The 22,896-nt window shown below is 47.6% G+C and overlaps 2 pseudogenes; one reads left to right on the top strand and one right to left on the bottom strand.

Annotated features, from left to right (window-relative positions):
* Positions 1–9,281: 9,281 nt before the first annotated feature.
* LOC134936673 (5S ribosomal RNA) lies at positions 9,282–9,400 on the bottom strand (annotated as a pseudogene).
* Positions 9,401–9,964: 564 nt separating this feature from the next.
* On the top strand, positions 9,965–10,083 carry LOC134936679 (5S ribosomal RNA; annotated as a pseudogene).
* Positions 10,084–22,896: the final 12,813 nt, after the last annotated feature.

The following is a 22,896-nucleotide window of genomic DNA, read 5'->3' on the forward strand; positions in this document are numbered from 1 at the left end:
GGCAATGTATATCTGACACAGTGGGGGCATTTGTGTGTCTGGCACTGTGAGGCAATGTATATCTGGCACTCTGGGGGTATTTGTGTATCTGGCACTGTGGGGCAATGTGTATCTGGTACTGTGAGGCAATGTATATCTGGCAGTGTGGGGCAATGTATATCTGGCACTGTGGGGCAATGTATATCTGGCGCTGGGGGGACATGTGTATCTGGCACTGTGGGCATATCTGGCGCTGCAGGGGACATGTGTATCTGGCACTGGGGGCATATCTGGCATTGGGGGGACATGTGTATCTGGCACTGTGGGCATATCTGGCGCTGCAGGGGACATGTGTATCTGGCACTGGGGGCATATCTGACACTGAGGGCATATCTGGCACTGGGGGGAAATGTGTATCTGGCACTGGGGGCATATCTGGCACTGGGGGGACATGTGTATCTGGCACTGGGGCATATCTGGCAATGCAGGGACATGTGTATCTGGCACTGGGGGCATATCTGGCACGGGGATAACATGTGTATCTGGCACTGTGGCCATATATGGCACTGTGGGGACATGTGTATCTGGCACTGGGGGCATATCTGACACTGATGGCATTTCTGGCACTGGGGGGACATGTGTATCTGGCACTGTGGCCATATCTGGCACTGCAGGGACATGTGTATCTGGCACTGGGGGCATATCTGACACTGAGGGCATATCTGGCACTGGGGGGACATGTGTATCTGGCACCGGGGGCATTTCTGTATCTGGCACTGGGACATATCTGGCACTGGGGGCATATCTGGCACTGTGGGGGCATTTCTGTACCTGGCACTGGGGGGCAATGTATATCTGACACAGTGGGGGCATTTGTGTGTCTGGCACTGTGAGGCAATGTATATCTGGCACTCTGGGGGCATTTGTGTATCTGGCACTGTGGGGCAATGTGTATCTGGTACTGTGAGGCAATGTATATCTGGCACTCTGGGGGCATTTGTGTATCTGGCACAGTGAGGCAATGTATATCTGGCACTGTGGGGCAATGTGTATCTGGCACTGTGGGGCAATGTATATCTGGCACTGTGGGGCAATGTATATCTGGCACTGTGGGGCAACGTGTATCTGGCACTATTGGGGTCATATGTGTATCTGCCCCTCCCCCCATATGTTTATAACGCCCCCATTTTCATTGGCCACACCCCATGTGGCATTTGGCCACACCCATTTTTTGGTGCGCGCGCCTTCGGCGTGCACACATTACCTATAAGACATTTTTTCTACTTGCACCACTGTGTAGAACCCAACTAACCCTAATCATAATGTTTTATTTATAGAACCCACTTAACCATCAACTGTCCTAGCTGTGTAAAACCTACCTAACCTTAATACTAAAGTTTTATATGTAGAAGCCACTTAATCCTAATTATAATAACCCAGCTAACCCTAATCACACTGTTTCATGCGTAGAATTCACCTAATCATACACATACGGTTTCATGTGTAGAACCCACATAACCATAATCATACTGTTCATGTGTAGAACCCAGCTAACTGTAGTCATACCTTTTTATATGTAAAACCCACTTAACTGGGAAAGTGGGGGTATGCATTGTAGAATGGTGCTGGGCTGTAGAGGCGCCATCCTTGCTCTGCTGTGCTGGCCTAATGCTACACCCCACAGACCCAGTGGCAAATACACAATCTGATGCTACAGTGCAGCTCCCGGCAGGGTGGTTTGCAGCGCCTGCAGCGAACCAGCTACATACAGTCAGGCTGTGCTCCTGTTGCTGAAACCCATCACTGACTTTGAGGTGCCGGCGGTTCATGCACACAGCCGGCGACTGCTGCCACACAGTCAATACGGTAATTTTGTGGCCCCACTTCTCTCTCTCGGAAGAGAACTGACCAGTTTGAAGGGAGTATACTGTACGGACAGTGCAAGGAGGAGACCGGCCACAGATGCGGCATAGGTGAGCAGGATAGGGGAGACAGTGTGAGAGAGCAGGATGTTGCATAGTATAGGGAACAAAGGGTCATTAGTTACATGAGGGGGCTCCTGAAGGATTTGTAGGAGGGCGTGAATTTATAGTTTGCAGGGGTGCACCAAACACCCTAGCACTGGCCCTGCACCTAACTTTTATTATACAGTTTTATGTGTAGAACCCAGCTAACCCTAATCATACTGTCCTAGCTGTGTAGAACCCGCCTAACCTTATTGATACTGTTTTATGTGTAGAGGCCACCTAACAGTAACCATACTATTCTATCTGTAGAACCCACCTAACCCTAACCTATAATGTTTTAATTGTAGAAACCAACTAACCCTAATTATAGCCATATTACTTTATGTGTAGGACCTATCTAGCCCTAATCAAACTGATTTATTTGTAGAACCCACCTGCCTTAAGTGTGTAGAACCCACCTAACAATAATCATACTCTTTCATGTGTAGAACCTGTCCAACCCTAATTATACTGTCTTAGCTGTGTAGAACCCACCTAACACTAATCATAGTGTTTTATGTGTAGAGCATGGGCGTCAGAACATTTTTAGGTTGGGGGCAAGATATAAATTCAGTTTGGCGCCCCTAGCTTCCCAGCACACTGTGACATTGGGTGACATGCTAATCATATGTGTGGGTGTATCATTACTGTATTATTAGGTGACTGGATGACAGGGGTTCAGCAGGTATATGAGTTTTGGTGGCAAATTTAAAGCTGACGTCTGCTCCAAATGCAACTAGCAGCAGGTTCTTGCCCAGGCTATCCGGACGTGCAGCGTATGCTGGCAGGTCCCTGTCCCTCAGCTTCCCCTGGCGTTCCTCCACAGAAAAAGCCTGATCTCAAACAGTGACACCAGCAGCAGGACCAGGCTCTCACTGAGCTGCTCCCCTGCGGGTAAGAAGGACGTGCACTCTGCTCCCCCATTGCTGTCCTGGGGTACACCCCTCCATACAGTCAGTCCGAGTAGCAGGACATGCTTCCCTCGGTCAGCAGCACAGCTCCGCTGCTTCCTTCCTGGCGAAATATCAAATACACGGTCCATGTGTCACAGTCAGTCGACAGGCAGGGGGAGCAGGGCCGGCCCTAACCAATTTGATGCCCTAGGCAAGATTTTGACAGGTGCCCTCTAGCACAGCCGCTAGTTCTGCCTCTTACCCTGCACCCATTTCCCAGCACCATCTCCCCTCACCCATAGCAGTCTTCACTTTGGTGCCCTGGGCCAGTAAGAGCATTGGTGCCCCCACCCCGTATATTTTATATAGGAATAGCATGTGCATTCAGTGAGCACCCTGAAAAAGAGGCATGTTCTTGCTGGGAAGGGGTGTGGGTAAACAACAGTACCCCCAATTCAAATTATGTCACACAGTAGTGCAACCTTATTTACATTATATCACACAATTGTGTCCCGTATTCAGGTTACGTCACATAGTAGTACCCCTTTACAATATGCACGTTACTCCTCACAGTAGTGCCTCTTATTCACATTATACCACACCGTATTACTCCATATTCACATTACATCATACAGCCTTTTCTACATGTCACCTTATACACATAATGCCACACATAAGTAATGTCCTTATAGACATATTGCCACACATTAGTAATGCCCTTATACACATATTGCCACACAGTAATGGCTCTTACACATATGCCACACATTATTAATGGCCTTTTACACATAATGCCCCCATACACAGGGTACTCTGACCCAATTTCAACAAGGGATAGCCGACCCCAACAACAGAAAAAACAAATAAAATCAAGGAGAGTGCAGAAAAAGAATGGATAAAAAATATATGAAATAATGATAATTAGCATTATATTAAGTATACACCAGAGCCAATAAAAAAAGAAACAAAAAAAAAAGTAAATAGTAAAAATCACTGGGTGCCACACACGCAGAGTGCAGGGGGTGCAAAATGCATTAAACATAGGGGGATGGTGGCCCAGGATGTCACAAACACAGGAGCAGTGCACCCGTCATACACACGGGTAGGGGGGCACAGGGTGAAACACGTCAGCAGGCATAGGGGACCAGACATCAGGGTGAGGGTGTTAGAGGGTGTTACATACACAAGGTGGAGGGTACAGGGGGCCACACACAAGGTGGTGGGGGGCAGTAGGGCACAAGGCGTCTCACACACATACACACGGGGCCACACACCAGGGTGAGGGGGGTAGAGGATGACACACACACATAAGGCAGGGGGTACAGGGGGCCACACACAGGGGGGTGCGGGGCAGGAGGGCACAAGGTGTCACACACATACAGGGGGCCACACACTAGGTTGAGGTGGGAAAGAGAGTGGCACTCATACACATAATGCATTGTACAGGGGGCCACACACAAGGGGGTGGAGGTAGGAGGTCACAGGGCACTCTGGTCACTCACCACTCCATGTCTATTCAAGCTTGGGGTGTCAGTGAGGAAGGACCGCAGAGGCACAGGCCGAAGAGGTCAGTGAAGGATAAGTGTGCCAGCGCCGCGTCTTCTTGGCCATTATTATGAGGCTGGAGATAACTAGGGCACTCCTGGAACATGTGCCCAGTTATGAAATGCAGAGGCCGACCTCTGCTTCACACCCCATGGAGCGCGGAGTGGAGGAGAGAGGGTGCTGGAGCCGCTTGAGGAGTCGGGCAGCGCAAATCTCCGGTACATGGGGGGGGGGGGGGGGGGGACATAGATGCAGCGTAGTGTGACCGACACAGACGGTGGTCACACACGCCGCTTGCTCCCCCCAAACATAAGAGAGGCGCCGCTGCTGCACTCAGTCAGGGCATGCCGACCATACCATGCACCCACGGGAACAATGTGTCCTCTGCTATACTGTGACAGTATAGCAAAGGATGTAGTGTTATGTGGGTGCATGGTATGGTCAGCATGCCATGACTGAGTGCGACAGCGGCACCTCTCTTATGTTTGGGGGGAGCGAGCTGCCCTCTTGCCCCCCCCCCATTCCGACGCCTCTGGTGTAGAGCCCACCTAACAGTAACCACATTGTTCTATGTGTAGGACCCACCTAACCCTAATCCTACCTATACTGTTTTATTTGTAGAACCCAATTAATCCTGCTTATACTGTAGCTTTGTAGAGCCCACATAATCATAACCACACTGTATTATCTAATCATACTGTTTTATGTGTAGAACTCACCTGCCTTAACTGTGTGGAGCCCACCTAACACTAATCATACTGTTTCATGTGTAGAATCCACCTAACCCTAATCATACTGTCTTAGCTGTGTGGAACCCTCCTAAAATTAATCATACCATTTCATGTGTAGAACCCACCTAACCCTAATCACACTGTCTTAGTCATGTAGAACCCATCTACCACTAAAGATGTGCACCGATCCCTGTGTTTTGGTTGTAGATCTGTATTAACTTTGTGTTTTGGATTCGGTTTTGGTTTTGCCAAAACCACCCTCACGTGTTTTCATTTTGATTTGGATCTGTATATTTCTCTTACGTCCTAGAGGATGCTGGGGTCCATTTTAGTACCATGGGGTATAGACGGTTCCACAGGAGCCTACGGCACTTTAAGACTTTTCAACAGTGTGAACTGGCTCCTCCCTCTATGCCCCTCCTCCAGACCTCAGTTTAGAAAATGTGCCCAGGAGACTGGATGCACACTAGTGGAGCTCTACAGAGCTTTGCTGGAAAAAGACTTTCTTAGGTTTTCTATTTACAGGGAAGCTGCTGGCAACAGCTTCCCTGCTTCGTGGGACTTAGGGGGGAAAGTACTAAAGTAGGAACCAACTTCTCAATTAGTTAATGGTTCTGCTTCCGCTGACAGGACACCATTAGCTCCTGAAGGGTACCGAACATAGCCCAAGCCTGGCCAGCGTTCACTCCCACAGCACTGCCGTCACCCCCTAATAGAGCCAGAAGTCAGAAGGCTGGTGAGTATATTACCCGAGTCCTGCAGAGAGGGGATCCTCCGGTCATCGTTGGTGGCATACAGGTACACGTGCAGTGAAGCTGCGCACCATGTCTCTCAGCACAAGGGTGCAGAGCGCGGGGGGGGGGCGCTCTGAGGGCAGGTTTTAAAACCTTACTCTCACTGGCAAAAAGGGTACATACATGTACAGCCACTGATGTGCCATCCCCAGCCAGTATAAATATTACATTGCTGAGGCTGAAGGGCGGCGGGCCTTCTCCTCAGACTTGCCAGAACAATCACTGGGTGCCATTTTCTCCTGCAGAAACTCCAGTGTGAAGCTCCTGAATGCTGTTTCTCCTCATGACAACGCTGATACAAGTGCAGGGTGTTATAGAAGGGGCAGAGAGTGTTCATTATAATTAGGTCTGTGGGCCTATTATTGGTATATGCTCTGTAAGTGGGTACTATTTCCACAATTCACAATAAGGCGCAGTGTGTGGACTGGCAAATCCCTCTGTGTCTCTCTGACAGACTTTAGTGTGGGTCTGTCCCCAATAGCTCCCCTGTGTGATAGGGGTGTGTGTGAGTGTGTGTGTGTGTGTGTGTGTGTGTGTGTGTACAAGTGTGTAATATGTCAGACATTGGGGAGGGTTCTTCCCAGGAAGAACCCATTTTAGATGCACAAGAGGGTAATGTGGTGGCCCTTCCCTCTCAGAAGGAGCCGGAGTGGGTGAGAATGTTGCAAAAGAATATGTCAATGCTTGCAAAGAAATTCTCTGAGTCTGAACAACAGACTAAATATTGGATGCAGTCTGTGCTGGATGCACTGTTTACTGACCCCTCCATATCATCCACTCGGGTCCCATCCAGTTCCCAGAAACGGTCTCTGGCCCAGATAATGCAAGGGGACACAGACACAGATTCCGACTCTGACGTCGACACTGGGGATTTGAGAGGGATAGACCCCAAATTAGCCAAAAGCATACAATGTATGATAGTTGCTATAAAGGAAGTGTTGGAGTTTCCTGAAACAACACTGGTCCCAGAGGAAAAGGATTATAATTAAATTAAATAAAAAGCAGGTTGTGACTTTTCCTCCTTCAAAGGATTTGAATGCGTTCTTTGAAGAATCCTGGGCTAACCCTGAGAAGAAATGTACCCTTCCCAGAAGGATACGTGTAGCGTACCCTTTCCCTGGGGAAGACAGGCACAAATGGGAGACACCCCCAATGATAGACAGCTCAGTTTCTCGGCTGTCTAAGAAAATAGTTTTGCCTGCCCCTGGTTCAGCCTCTTTAAAAGATCCAGCTGACCGTAAATTAGAAACAACCCTAAAATCCATATATATGGCTAACGAATGGTGCTCAGGCCCACCATTGCTTGTGCGTGGGTAGGTAATGCTGTGGAAAAATGGTCTGACAACTTGCTTATTGGTTCCGGTATGAATGGTCGACCATGTTATGGTCGACAGTCATTAGGTCGACCACTATTGGTCGGCATTGACATGGTCGACGTGGACAAATGGTCGACACATGGAAATGGTCGACACATGGGAATGTCGACATGAGTTTTTTTTACTTTTTTGGGGTGTCGTTTTCTGCGTAAAGTGACGGGGAACCCCAATTAGTGCAAGGCGTCCCCTCGCATGGCTCGCTTCGCTCGACATGCTTCGGGCAAGGTGCCTCGCTGCGCTCAGCACAGATTAACGTTCCCAATCGTAGTCCACGTGGATCGTAAAGTATGGAAAAGTTCCCCAAAATATATTTTTAAAAACTCATGTCGACCTTTCACGTGTCGACCATTCCCATGTGTCGACCATATGTCCATGTCGACCAATAGTGGTCGACCTAATGAATGTCGACCATAACATGGTCGACCATCCAAACGGATACCTTGCTTGTTAACATAGACACAGTTGACAGGGATGAAATTGTCCTAACTCTCGGCCATATCAAAGAGGCTGCAGGTTACTTAGTTGAAGCTATGAAGGATATTGGGTTGCTGAGTTCAAGATCCTCCGCTATGGCGCTTTCAGCCCGCAGGGTGCTGTGGATCAGCCAATGGAATGCTGATGCAGAATCAAAAAAGAATATTGAGGCGCTTCCTTACAATGGAGAAGCCCTCTTTGGAGACAAGCTGGATGCCATGATTTCTACAACTACATCAGGCAAGTCAGCATTTCTGCCTTCCGCAGCTGCTCCACCTAGGAAAGGATTTCATTCTCATACGATGCAATCCTTTCGGCCCAACAAGTCCAAAAAGGCAAAGGGTACCCATTCTTCGCAGGAAGAGGTCGAGGAAAAGGTAAAAAATCTACAACACCATCAGGCTTGCAGGAGCAGAAGTCAACAGCTACTTCTGCTAAAACCTCAGCATGACGCTGGGGCTCCCCTGCGGGAGTACGATCGGGTGGGGGCACGTCTACTGTCTTTCAGCCTGTAGGTATTGCAGATAGTATCCTAAGGGTACAAATTGGAATTTCATGACCTTCCCCATGCCGATTTTTCAAATCAGCCTTACCAGCTTCTGTTCAGAAAAAGGATTGGTATGGTGCCGCACAGGACTACAATTAATCTTTTTGTAAAGGGCTCTTTATCAAATTTGTCCCTTGTAACCAACAGTGCATTTACATGAGAGATGCCTGTAAACGGTATTCAAGGAGTTATTTTTGTTGGTGGTGCACCCAGAGTCAAAAGTACATGGTAATGTTTGGAGAGGGAAAGAGAGACTATGTGTTGGGGCACGCTTAAATAAAACTTAACTTTTAATTAGAATAAGATAAGAATGTAGTACATTGACAGACACACACATACAAACATGTACAAGGTTCTAAAAGAGGAGGAAAAGAGGGAATCTAGACCTCTCTCTACTGTTATCATAGGAATCTAAAGGTAGACTCTGAAGAAATATGAAAATTAAAGATTACAAATAAGAATAAATATTCTCAAGTGATATAAATGAGGTGACAGTGACACCTAAGATGAAAATATCAAAGATTAGTTTCCACATAAAGAAGAAAAAAGATTTCAAATATAAATCACAATGGCATTTATTATAACAACAATTTCTTTATAGACTAAAAATATAGGTCCATTGACCAATGCCAATTGTGATGAATATATCCTGGTATCCTAGTAAGAGGTAATTTGCTGATTCTAGATTACTGATCAATGTAAGGAGAAAATTGCAAAATGTGTGCAAATCTGAGGTCAAATGTGCAATAGAGTCAATAATTGCTCCAACACTTGGGTTTTGCATACATAGGTAAGAATATAACAATATTAACAGGTGATTGATACGATTAACAAGTCTGAGATCAGACAATTAGAAAAGGAAAAAAGAAAGGTATGAAATCAGTAGGGTCAAAGGTTGCTCCAACACTTCTGCTTTTCACATAGGGATAAAGATATCTATTACTGCACCTAAGATTCCCTAGTAGTCTCCCATCTAGGTACTAATCAGGCTCCTCACTGCTTAGCTTCCAAGATCAGGCGAGATTGGGCGTAGCCAGAGAGATATGGCAGTAATATCACATAAATTGTGAATGAGAGAGTGTGTGGTTATTGGCACATACCAAAGGAGTACTTCTGCTGTCCAAAAAATTCTTTTTTCTTGTCAGTTTGTTCTATTTTCGTATTGACCATCGTCATAAATAACCAACGGACTTTATTAATAGTATTCAGTCCTCCTTTTCACATCTTCAATATCGATAGATGGGCAATTGAATTTCTGAACCACACCTAGTTGCTTCAACCTTGTCCTAAGATCATATATGATTATAGGATCTTTATCTTGGTACTTTCTTAAAAAGGAAACTTTAAGATACCTGTGTAATTCCACACTTACTTTCTACTAGTCCAGGTAACTCACCTCTCTCGTCCACTATCTGTTGTATGGTGAAAGGAGGGGGTGGGCCCTGGACTTAATTGTTTCCTATATCTCACTTATTCAGTACTCACTCATCCAAAATGCCAGTCATTTAATTCCCGGTAATACAATAATAACTGACAGACTATGCATTTCAATGGACAGCAGAAGTACTCCTTTGGTATGTGCCAATAACCACACACTCTCTCATTCACAATTTATGTGATATTACTGCCATATCTCTCTGGCTACGCCCAATCTCGCCTGATCTTGGAAGCTAAGCAGTGAGGAGCCTGATTAGTACCTAGATGGGAGACTACTAGGGAATCTTAGGTGCAGTAATAGATATCTTTATCCCTATGTGAAAAGCAGAAGTGTTGGAGCAACCTTTGACCCTACTGATTTCATACCTTTCTTTTTTCCTTTTCTAATTGTCTGATCTCAGACTTGTTAATCGTATCAATCACCTGTTAATATTGTTATATTCTTACCTATGTATGCAAAACCCAAGTGTTGGAGCAATTATTGACTCTATTGCACATTTGACCTCAGATTTGCACACATTTTGCAATTTTCTCCTTACATTGATCAGTAATCTAGAATCAGCAAATTACCTCTTACTAGGATACCAGGATATATTCATCACAATTGGCATTGGTCAATGGACCTATATTTTTAGTCTATAAAGAAATTGTTGTTATAATAAATGCCATTGTGATTTATATTTGAAATCTTTTTTCTTCTTTATGTGGAAACTAATCTTTGATATTTTCATCTTAGGTGTCACTGTCACCTCATTTATATCACTTGAGAATATTTATTCTTATTTGTAATCTTTAATTTTCATATTTCTTCAGAGTCTACCTTTAGATTCCTATGATAACAGTAGAGAGAGGTCTAGATTCCCTCTTTTCCTCTTCTTTTAGAACCTTATACATGTTTGTATGTGTGTGTCTGTCAATGTACTACATTCTTATCTTATTCTTATTAAAAGTTAAGTTTTATTTAGGCGTGCCCCAACACAGAGTCTCTCTTTCCCTCTCCAAACATTACCAGCTTCTGTTCAGGACAGAGCAAAAGTACTGAACGCAATACAGAAATTATATCAAGACAATGTAATTTCCTTAGTTCCTGTGTCACAACAGGAAAAAGGGTTTTATTCAAGCCTGGTTGTAGTGCCGAAACCAGATGGCTTGGTCAGACCGATTTTAAACCTAAAGACTCTGAACCTTTATGTGAAAGGTTCAAATTCAAGATGGAATCCCTGAGAGCGGTGATCTCCAGCTTGGAGGAAAAGGAATTTCTGGTATCGATGGACATCAAAGATGCTTATTTACATGTTCCCATCTACCCGCCGCATCAGGCATACCTGAGGTTTGCGTTGCAGGACTGCCACTAACAGTTCCAAACATTGCCATTCGGGCCCTCCACGGCTCCGAGAATATTTACCAAGGTGATGGCGGAGAAGATGGTTCTTCTTCGCAAGAAAGGAGTCAAAGTCATCCCATACTTGGACGATCTCCTCATAAAAGCGAGATCCAGGGAGAAACTAGTGCAGAACATTGCACTTTCCCTGACGGTGTTTCAACAGCATGGTTGGATCATAAACCTTCTAAAATCACAACTGGAACCCACAATGAGGTTATCATTTCTGGGAATGCTATTGGACACGGAAGCACAGAAAGTATTCCTACCGGTAAAAAAGGCTCTGGAGATCCAGAGGATGGTCAAACAAGTTTTAAAACCAGCACGCGTATCGATTCATCAGTGCATTCACCTGCTGGGGAAGATGGTAGCGGCCTACGAGGCTCTACAATATGGCCGATTCCACGCCAGGGTGTTCCAATGGGACCTACTGGACAAGTGGTCCGGATCGCACCTACACTTGCAGCGGAGGATAATCCTGTCAACAAAAGCCAGTATTTCACTCTTGTGGTGGCTTCAAAGTTCGCACCTCCTGGAGGGACGCAGGTTCGGGATTCAGACTTGGATCCTGGTGACCACAGATGCAAGCCTCCGAGGTTGGGGAGCAGTCACGCAAGGGGAAAGCTTCCAAGGACGATGGTCAAGTCAAGAAGTACTCCTTCACATAAACATTCTGGAATTGAGAGCTGTGTACAACAGCCTTCATCAAGCAGCACACAATCTTCAAGGTCGTCCAATACAGATCCAGTCAGACAATGTAACAGCAGTAGCTTACATAAACCACCAGGGCAGAACAAAAAGGCAATGGCAGAGGTGCCAAAGATACTCCTCTGGGCAAAAAGACATGCAAAAGCTATGTCGGCAATTTTCATTCTGGGAGTGGACAACTGGGAAGCAGACTTCCTCAGCAGACATGAGCCTCCATCCAGGAGAATGGGGCCTCCACGCAGAAGTCTTTGCAGAGGTAGCAGGTCGTTGGGGCGTTCCTCAAGTAGATATGATGGCATCACGTCTCAACAAGAAGCTTCAGAAATATTGTTCCAGGTCGAGAGACCCACAAGCAATAGCAGTGGATGCACTGGTGACCCAGTGGGTGTTTCAGTCGGTGTATCTGTTCCCTCCACTTCCACTAATACCAAAAGTTCTCAATATCATCAGAAGAACAAGGGTTCGAGCAATTCTCATTGCTCCAGACTGGCCAAGGAGGGCTTGGTATCCAGATCTTCAGGCGTTATTACTGGAAGATCCTCAGCCTCTTCCTCTTCGCGAGGACCTGCTTCAGCAGGGGCCGTTTGTTTATGATGACTTACCGCGGCTAAGTTTGATGGCATGGCTGTTGAGCACCAGATCCTAACCCATAAGGATATTCCCAATGAAGTCATTCCCACACTTATTCTGGCCAGGAAAGGGGTAACGTCCAAACATTACCATCGTATTTGGAGAAAATATGTATTTTGGTGTGAATCCAAGAAGTCTCCTGCGGTGGAGTTTAAATTAGGACGTCTTCTCCTATTTCTACAGGCGGTTGTGGATGCTGGCTTGAGATTAGGGTCTATCAAGGTCCAAATTTCGGCCTTGTCCATTTTCTTTCAGAAACAGTTGGCTTCCCTTCCTGAGGTCCAGACATTCGTGAAGGGGGTTCTGTGCATCCAACCTCCCTTTGTGCCTCCGGCGGCACCATGGGATCTTAATGTGGTGTTGCAGTTCCTTAAATAAGACAGGTTTGAGTTGAAGTTTCTCACTTGGAAAGTGGTCATGCTGTTGGCCTTGGCCTCAGGCAGACGAGTGTCTGAATTAGGGGCTCTGTCACACAAGAGTCTTTATTTGATTTTTCATGAAGATAGAGCTGAACTGCGGATGCGTCAGCATTTTCTTCCAAAGGTTGTGTCTTATTTCCATATCAACCAACCTGTGGTGGCAGGGCTGCCACCAGAAATTATGGGGCCCGGGACTGAAAAAATAGGCAGCCCCCCCGCCACCAGTTTTATTAAAAATATTTTAGTGTGACACAGTATGTCAGAGGATGTTATATATTATTTACAGTACGCCACAGGGTGATGTTTATAGATGGCACTGGCACTGGCAGTGGCAGGCAAACCAGCATGCAAAATTCCGGAGGTTTTTTTTATGATGCATCACATTACATTCCCATTACAGCTACAATATAGTAGGGTACTGGGAGCTTTAGTACATCCCCATGGTACTAAAATGGACCCCAGCATCCTCTAGGACGTAAGAGAAAATTGAATTTTAATTTCCTACTAAAAATGTATAAATACTGCTAAAATCACATAAATTGGGCCTTTTTTGTAACAACAGTATTATTAACCTCAATAACTTTAATTTCCAGTAAATTTTGACCACTTCACAGCTCACAATATTGTTATCAACCAGTTTTGAACAAAGGCTGCAGTAAGTTGGTTGGTTACTAACCGACAGAGCAGCAGCACAAACATGCACATCTATGAAACATTGCCAAACAGCAGTGACAGAACAGAAAAGTGGTGCAAGATGGCATTGTCCTTGGACCCTCTCACCCACCCAGCCTAACAGATATGTCCTTTTAGATCTTTGCTCTGTGTGCTACAACTCGCCTAACATATAACTAGTGATGTGCACCGGACATTTTTCGGGTTTTGTGTTTTGGTTTTGGATTCGGTTCCGCGGCCGTGTTTTGGATTCGGACGCGTTTTGGCAAAACCTCCCTGAAAATTTTTTGTCGGATTCGGGTGTGTTTTGGATTCGGGTGTTTTTTTTACAAAAAACCCTCAAAAACAGCTTAAATCATAGAATGTGGGGGTCATTTTGATCCCATAGTATTATTAACCTCAATAACCATAATTTCCACTCATTTTCAGTCTATTCTGAACACCTCACACCTCACAATATTATTTTAGTCCTAAAATTTGCACCGAGGTCGCTGGATGACTAAGCTAAGCGACCCAAGTGGCCGACACAAACACCTGGCCCATCTAAGAGTGGCACTGCAGTGTCAGACAGGATGGCACTTCAAAAAAATAGTCCCTAAACAGCACATGATGTAAAGAAAAATGAAAGAAAAAAGAGGTGCAAGATGGAATTGTCCTTGGGCCCTCCCACCCACCCTTATGTTGTATAAACAGGACATGCACACTTTAACAAACCCATCATTTCAGCGACAGGGTCTGCCACACAACTGTGACTGAAATGACTGGTTGGTTTGGGCCCCCACCAAAAAAGAAGCAATCAATCTCTCCTTGCACAAACTGGCTCTACAGAGGCAAGATGTCCACCTCCTCCTCATCATCCGATTCCTCACCCCTTTCACTGTGTACATCCCCCTCCTCACAGATTATTAATTCGTCCCCACTGGAATCCACCATCTCAGGTCCCTGTGTACTTTCTGGAGGCAATTGCTGGTGAATGTCTCCACGGAGGAATTGATTATAATTCATTTTGATGAACATCATCTTCTCCACATTTTCTGGAAGTAACCTCGTACGCCGATTGCTGACAAGGTGAGCGGCTGCACTAAACACTCTTTCGGAGTACACACTGGAGGGTGGGCAACTTAGGTAAAATAAAGCCAGTTTCTGCAAGGGCCTCCAAATTGACTCTTTTTCCTGCCAGTATACGTACGGACTGTCTGACGTGCCTACTTAGATGCGGTCACTCATATAATCCTCCACCATTCTTTCAATGGTGAGAGAATAATATATGCAGTGACAGTAGACGACATGTCAGTAATCATTGGCAGGTCCTTCAGTCCGGACCAGATGTCAGCACTCGCTCCAGACTGCCCTGCATCACCGCCAGCGGGTGGGCTCGGAATTCTTAGCCTTTTCCTCGCTCCCCCAGTTGCGGGAGAATGTGAAGGAGGAGCTGTTGATGGGTCACGTTCCGCTTGACTTGACAATTTTCTCACCAGCAGGTCTTTGAACCTCTGCAGACTTGTGTCTGCCGGAAAAAGAGATCCAACGTAGGTTTTAAATCTAGGATCGAGCACTGTGGCCAAAATGTAGTGCTCTGATTTCAACAGATTGACCACCTGTGAATCCTGGTTAAGCGAATGAAGGGCTCCATCCACAAGTCCCACATGCCTAGCGGAATCGCTCTGTTTTAGCTCCTCCTTCAATGTCTCCAGCTTCTTCTGCAAAAGCCTGATGAGGGGAATGACCTGACTCAGACTGGCAGTGTCTGAACTGACTTCACGTGTGGCAAGTTCAAAGGGTTGCAGAACCTTGCACAACGTTGAAATCATTCTCCACTGCGCTTGAGTCAGGTGCATTCCCCCTCCTTTGCCTATATCGTAGGCAGATGTATAGGCTTGAATGGCCTTTTGCTGCTCCTCCATCCTCGGAAGCATATAGAGGGTTGAATTCCACCTCGTTACCACCTCTTGCTTCAGATGATGGCAGGGCAGGTTCAGGACTGTTTGCTGGTGCTCCAGTCTTCGGCACGCGGTGGCTGAATGCCGAAAGTGGCCCGCAATTCTTCGGGCCACCGACAGCATCTCTTGCACGCCCCTGTCGTTTTTTAAATAATTCTGCACCACCAAATTCAATGTATGTGCAAAAATAAGAATTTACTTACCGATACATCTATTTCTCGTAGTCCGTAGTGGATGCTGGGAACTCCGTAAGGACCATGGGGAATAGCGGCTCCGCAGGAGACTGGGCACATCTAAAGAAAGCTTTAGGACTATCTGGTGTGCACTGGCTCCTCCCCCTATGACCCTCCTCCAAGCCTCAGTTAGGATACTGTGCCCGGACGAGCGTACACAATAAGGAAGGATTTTGAATCCCGGGTAAGACTCAAACCAGCCACACCAATCACACCGTACAACTTGTGATATGAAACCCAGTTAACAGCATGATAACAGAGGAGCCTCTGAATAGATGGCTCACAACAAGAACCCGATTAGTTAACAATAACTATGTACAAGTATTGCAGACAATCCGCACTTGGGATGGGCGCCCAGCATCCACTACGGACTACGAGAAATAGAATTATCGGTAAGTAAATTCTTATTTTCTCTGACGTCCTAGTGGATGCTGGGAACTCCGTAAGGACCATGGGGATTATACCAAAGCTCCCAAACGTGCGGGAGAGTGCGGATGACTCTGCAGCACCGAATGAGAGAACTTCAGGTCCTCCTCAGCCAGGGTATCAATTCGTAGAATTTTGCAAACGTGTTTGCCCCTGACCAAGTAGCTGCTCGGCAAAGTTGTAAAGCCGAGACCCCTCGGGCAGCCGCCCAAGATGAGCCCACCGTCCTTGTGGAATGGGCTTTTATTGATTTAGGCTGCGGTAATCCTACCGCAGAATGCGCCAGCTGAATAGTGCTACAAAACCAGCGCGCAATAGACTGCCTAGAAGCAGGAGCACCCAGCTTGTTGGGTGCCATCAGGATAAACAGCGAGTCAGTCTTCCTGACTCCAGCCGTCCTGGAAAAATAAAATTTACAGGGCTCTGACTACGTCCAGCAACTTGGAATCCTCCAAGTCCCCAGTAGCCGCAGGCACCACAAAAAGTTGGTTCAAGTGACAACCTGAGACCACCTTCGGGAGAAACTGAGGACGAGTCCTCAACTCTGCCCTATCCATACAGAAAATCAGATAAGGCCTTTTACATGACAAAGCCGCCAATTCTGACACACGCCTGGCCAAGGCCAAGGCCAACAGCATGACCACTTTCCACGCGAGATACTTTAGCTCCATGGTTTTAAGTGGCTCAACCAATGTGACATTAGGAAATCCAACACCACGTTGAGATTCAAAAAGTGCCACAGGAGGCACAAAAGGAGGCTGAATATGTAGTACTCCTTTAACCAAAGTCTGACCTTCAGGCAGTGAAGCCAGTTTTTTCTGGAAGAAAATCGACAGAGCCGAAATCTGGACCTTGATGGACCCCAATTTGAGGCCCAAACGTCAAACCTGCTTGCAGGAAGTGCAGGAATCGACATAGTTGAAATTCCTCCGTCAGGGCCTTCATGGCCTCCCACCAAGCAACAAATTTTCGCCAAACGCGGCGATAATGTCTTGCGGTGACATCCTTCCTGGCTATGATCAGGGTAGGGATGACTTCCTTCGGAATACCCTTTTCCTTTAGGATCCGGTGTTCTACCGCCATGCCGTCAAACGCAGCCGCGGTAAGTCTTGGAACAGACAGGGTCCCTGCTGCAGCAGGTCTTGTCTGAGCGGCAGAGGCCAAGGGTCCTCTGCCAGCATCTCTTGAAGTTCCGGGTACCAAGCTCTTCATGGCCAATCCGGAACCCCGAGTATGGTTTTCACTCCTCGCCTTCTTATTATTCTCAGTACCTTGGGTATGAGAGGTAGAGGAGGAGACACATAAACCGACTGGTACACCCACGGTGTCACTAGAGCGTCCCCAGCGATCGCCTGAGGGTCCCTTGACCTGGCGCAGTATCTTTTCAACTTCTTGTTGAGGCGGGACGCCATCATGTCCACCCGTGGTCATTCCCAACGGTTTACCCGCATTTGGAAAACTTCTGGATGAAGTCCCCATTCTCCTGGGTGTAGGTCGCCCATCGGAGAATCCTTGTGGCTTCTGCCATCGCCATCCTGCTTCTTGTGCCGCTCTGTCTGTGTACATGGGCGACCGCCGTGATGTCGTCTGATTGGATCAGTACCGGCTGGTTCTGAAGCAGGGGCCTTGCTTGTCTTAGGGCATTGTAAATGGCCCTTAGCTGCAGAATATTTATGTGAAGCGAAATCTCCTTGGAAATTTCTTCCCTGTGTGACTGCACCCCAGCCCCGAAGGCTGGCATCCGTGGTCACCAGGACCTAGTCCTGTATTCCGAATCTGCGGCCCACTAGTAGATGAGCCCTCTGCAGCCACCACAGCAGCGACACCCTGTTTCTTGCTGACAGGGTTATCCGCTGTTGTATCTGTACATGGGACCCGGACCATTAGTCCCACAGGTCCCACTGGAACGTCCTTGCGTGGAGTCTTCCGAATGGAATTATGCTTCGTACGAAGCTACCATTTTTCCCAGGACTCGTGTGCATTGATGTACCGACACCTGTCCTGGTTTTAGGATGTCTCTGACTAGAGATGACAACTCCTCAGCTTTTTCCACTGGAAGAAACACTCTTTTCTGGTCTGCGTTCAGAAACATTCCCAGGAACAGAAGACGTGTCGTCGGGACCAGCTGTGACTTTGGAATATTGAGAATCCAGTCGTGCTGTTGTAGCACTTCCCGAGAGAGTGCTACCCCCACTATCAACTGTTCTTTGGACCTCGCCTTTATCAGGAGATCGTCCAAGTACGGGATAATAAAAACTTCCTTCTTGTGAAGGAGTATCATCACTTCGGCCATTACCTAGGTAAAGACCTTTGGTGCCGTGGACAACTCCAACGGCCGCGTCTGGAACTGATAGTGACAGTCCTGTACCACATATCTGAGGTACTCCTGGTGAGGGGGGGGGGGGGAATGGGGACATGCAGGTACTCATCCTTGATGTCCAGGGAGACCCTGTAATCCCCCTCGTCCAGGCTCGTAATAAGCGCCCTGAGCGATTCCATCTTGAACTTGAATCTTCTGATATAAAAGTTCAAGTATTTTAATTTCAAGATGGGTCTCACCGAACCGTTGCGGTACCACAACCACTGTGGAATAGTAACCCCTTCCTTGCTGAAGGAGGGGCACCTTGACAATCACTTGTTGTGATTATAGTGTTGAATATCCACCAACACCGTCTCCCTGGCAGAGGGAGGTGCCGGTAAGGCAGATTTTAGGAAACGGCGGGGGGAAGAACGTCTCGAACTCCAGCCTGTACCCCTGAGATACTACTTGAAGGACCCAGGGATCTATGTGAGAGAGCCCACTGTCCGCTGAAATATCTGAGACGGGCCCCCACCGTACCCGGGTCCGCCTGAGCAGCCCCAGCACCATGCTGTGGACCTACCGGACGCAGGGAGGACTTCTGCTCTTGGGAACTAGCTGTGTGTTGCAGCTTTTTTCCTCTACCTTTGCCTCTCGGCAGAAAGGATGAGCCTCTAGCCCACTTGTTTTTCTGGGGCCGAAAGGACTGTACTTGATGATACGGTGCTTTCTTTTGTTGTGGGGTAGCCTGTGGCAAAAAAATTAATTTCCCAGCAGTAGCTGTGGAAACGAGGTCTGAAAAACTATCCCCAAACAGTTTTACCCCCTTATAGGGCAACTTCCATGTGCCGATTCGAGTCGGCATCGCCTGACCATTGCCAAGTCCATAACCCCCGTCTGGCGGCAATGGACCTAGCGCTTATTTTTGATGCCAGCCGGCAAATATCCCTCTGTGCATCACGCATGTATAAGACCACGTCTTTTATATGCTCTATTTTCAGCAAAATATTGTCCCTATCCATAGTTATTTTCCGACAGGGAATCTGACCACGCAGCGGGAGCACTGCCCATCCATGCCGAAGCAACGGCTGGTCGCAATATAATGCCCTAGTGTGTGACCATATCTTATAGGGTAACCTCCTGCTTTCTATCAGCAGGTTCCTTCAGGGCGGCCGTACCCGAAGACGGTAGTGCCACCTTTTCTGATAAGCGTGTAAGCGCTGTATCTACCCTATGGGGTGTTTCCCCGCGTGACCTATCCTCTGGCGGGAAAGGGTACGCTGCCAATAACCGTTGTAGAAAATATCAATTTCTTACCGGGGGAAGACCACTCTTCCTCACACACCTCATTTAGTTTCTCAGATGCAGGAAAAACTACTAATAGTTTTCTCTCACCAAACACAATACCCTTTTATGTGGTACCTGGGGTATAATCATAAATGTGTAATACATTTTTCATTGTCTCAATCCTGTAACTGGTGGACCTATTTGGAGGGTACACCAGTCTCATCGATGTCGACACTGGAGTCAGTATCCGTGTCGACATCTGTGTCTGTTATCTGAGGTAGCGGGCGATTTTAGAGCCCCCCATGATATTTGAGACGCTGGAACAGGCACAAGCTGAGTAGCCGGCTGTTCCGTGTCGTCGGCCTTTTATGTAAGGAGTTGACACTTTCACGTTGATCCTTCCATAAGTTCAACCACACCGGTGTCGACCCCGCAGGGGGTGACAACATATTTACAGGCATTCGCTCCGCCTCCACCTCATTATCCTCCGCATACCTGTCGACACAGCCGTACCGACACACAGCACACACACAGGGAATGCTCTGATAGAGGACAGGACCCCACAAAGCCCTTTGGGGAGACAGAGGGAGAGTATGCCAGCACACACCAGGGCGCTATATATCACAGGGATAGCACCTATAAAAAAGTGTTTTCCCTTATAGCTGCCTATATGTTGTATACTGCGCCTAAATTGTGCCCCCCCCCCCTCTCTTTTTAACCCTTTCTGTAGTGTATTAACTGCAGGGGAGAGCCAGGGAGCTTCCCTCCAACGGAGCTGTGAGGGAAAAATGGCGCCAGTGTGCTTAGGAGATAGGCTCCGCCCCTTTTTCGCTGACTTTTCTCCCGCATTTTCATGGAATCTGGCAGGGGTTAATATACATCCATATAGCCCTGGGGTTATATGTGATGTATTTTTGCCAGCCAAGGTGTTTATATTGCTGCTCAGGGGTCTCCCCCCCCCCAGCGCCCTGCACCCTCAGTGACCGGAGTGTGTGGTGTGCATGAGGAGCAATGGCGCACAGCTGCAGTGCTGTGCGCTACCTTGGTGAAGACTGATGTCTTCTGCCGCCGATTTTCCGGACCTCTTCTTGCTTCTGGCTCTGTAAGGGAGCCGGCGGCGCGGCTCTGGGACCGGACTCCGAGGCTGGGCCTGTGTTCGGTCCCTCTGGAGCTAATGGTGTCCAGTAGCCTAAGAAGCCCAAGCTGGCTGCAAGCAGGCAGGTTCGCTTCTTCTCCCCTTAGTCCCTCGATGCAGTGAGCCTGTTGCCAGCAGGTCTCACTGAAAATAAAAAACCTAAAACTAACTTTTTCTAAGAAGCTCAGGAGAGCTCCTAGATTGCACCCTGCTCGGTCGGGCACAAAAATCTAACTGAGGCTTGGAGGAGGGGCATAGGGGGAGGAGCCAGTGCACACCAGATAGTCCTAAAGCTTTCTTTAGATGTGCCCAGTCTCCTGCGGAGCCGCTATTCCCCATGGTCCTTACGGAGTTCCCAGCATCCACTAGGACGTCAGAGAAACATGGGACGTGCTGGAATTTGCCCAGATGTAATGCACGCACAATATTGGTGGCGTTGTCCGATGTCACAAATCCCCAGGAGAGTCCATTTGGGGTAAGCCATTCTGCGATGATGTTCCTCAGTTTCCGTAAGTGGTTGTCAGCTGTGTGCCTCTTCTGGAAAGCGGTGATACAAAGCGTAGCCTGCCTAGGAACGAGTTGGCGTTTGCGAGATGCTGCTACTGGTGCCGCCGCTGCTGTTCTTGCTGCGGGAGGCAATACATCTACCCAGTGGGCTGTCACAGTCATATAGTCCTGAGTCTGCCCTGCTCCACTTGTCCACATGTCCGTGGTTAAGTGGACATTGGGTACAACTGCATTTTTTAGGACACTGGTGACTCTTTTTCTGAGGTCTGTGTACATTTTCGGTATCGCCTGCCTAGAGAAATGGAACCTAGATGGTATTTGGTACCGGGGACACCGTACCTCAATCAAGTCTGTAGTTGCCTGTGAATTAACGGTGGATAACGGAAACACGTTTCTCACCGCCCAGGCTGCCAAGGCCTGAGTTATCCGCTTTGCAGCAGGATGACTGCTGTGATATTTCATCTTCCTCGCAAAGGACTGTTGGACAGTCAATTGCTTACTGGAAGTAGTACAAGTGGTCTTCCGACTTCCCCTCTGGGATGACGATCGACTCCCAGCAGCAACAACAGCAGCGCCAGCAGCAGGAGGCATTACACTCAAGGATGCATCGGAGGAATCCAAGGCAGGAGAGGACTCGTCAGACTTGACAGTGACATGGCCTGCAGGACTATTGGCTTTCCTGTCTAAGGAGGAAATTGACACTGAGGGAGTTGGTGGCATGGTTTGCAGGAGCTTGGTTACAAGAGGAAGGGATTTAGTGGTCAGTGGACTGCTTCCGCCGTCATCCAAAGTATTTGAACTTGTCACTGACTTATGATGAATGCGCTGCAGGTGACGTATAAGGGAGGATGTTCCGAGGTGGTTAACGTCCTCACCCCTACTTATTACAGCTTGACAAAGGCAACACACGGCTTGACACCTGTTGTCCGCATTTGTGTTAAAATAATTCCACACCGAAGAGGGGATTTTTTTTTTTTGTAATTTGACCAGGCATGTCAATGGCCATATTCGTCCCACGGACAACAGGTGTCTCCCCGGGTGCCTGACTTAAACAAACCACCTCACCATCAGAATCCTCCTTGTCAATTTCTTCCTCAGCGCCAGCAACACCCATATCCTCATCCTGGTCTACTTCAACAGTGACATCTTCAATTTGACTATCAGGAACTGGACTGCGGGTGCTCCTTCCAGCACTTGCAGGGGGCGTGCAAATGGTGGAAGGCGCCACCTCTTCCCGTCCAGTGTTGGGAAGGTCAGGCATCGCACCCGACACAATTGGACTCTCCTTGGGGATTTGTGATTTAGAAGAACGCACAGTTCTTTGCTGTGCTTTTGCCAGCTTAAGTCTTTTCATTTTTCTAGCGAGAGGATGAGTGCTTCCATCCTCATGTGAAGCCGAACCACTAGCCATGAACATAGGCCAGGGCCTCAGCCGTTCCTTGCCACTCCGTGTCGTAAATGGCATATTGGCAAGTTT

Source organism: Pseudophryne corroboree, chromosome 1 (genome assembly GCF_028390025.1).
Source record: "Pseudophryne corroboree isolate aPseCor3 chromosome 1, aPseCor3.hap2, whole genome shotgun sequence".
NCBI classification, from domain to species: Eukaryota; Metazoa; Chordata; class Amphibia; order Anura; family Myobatrachidae; genus Pseudophryne; species Pseudophryne corroboree.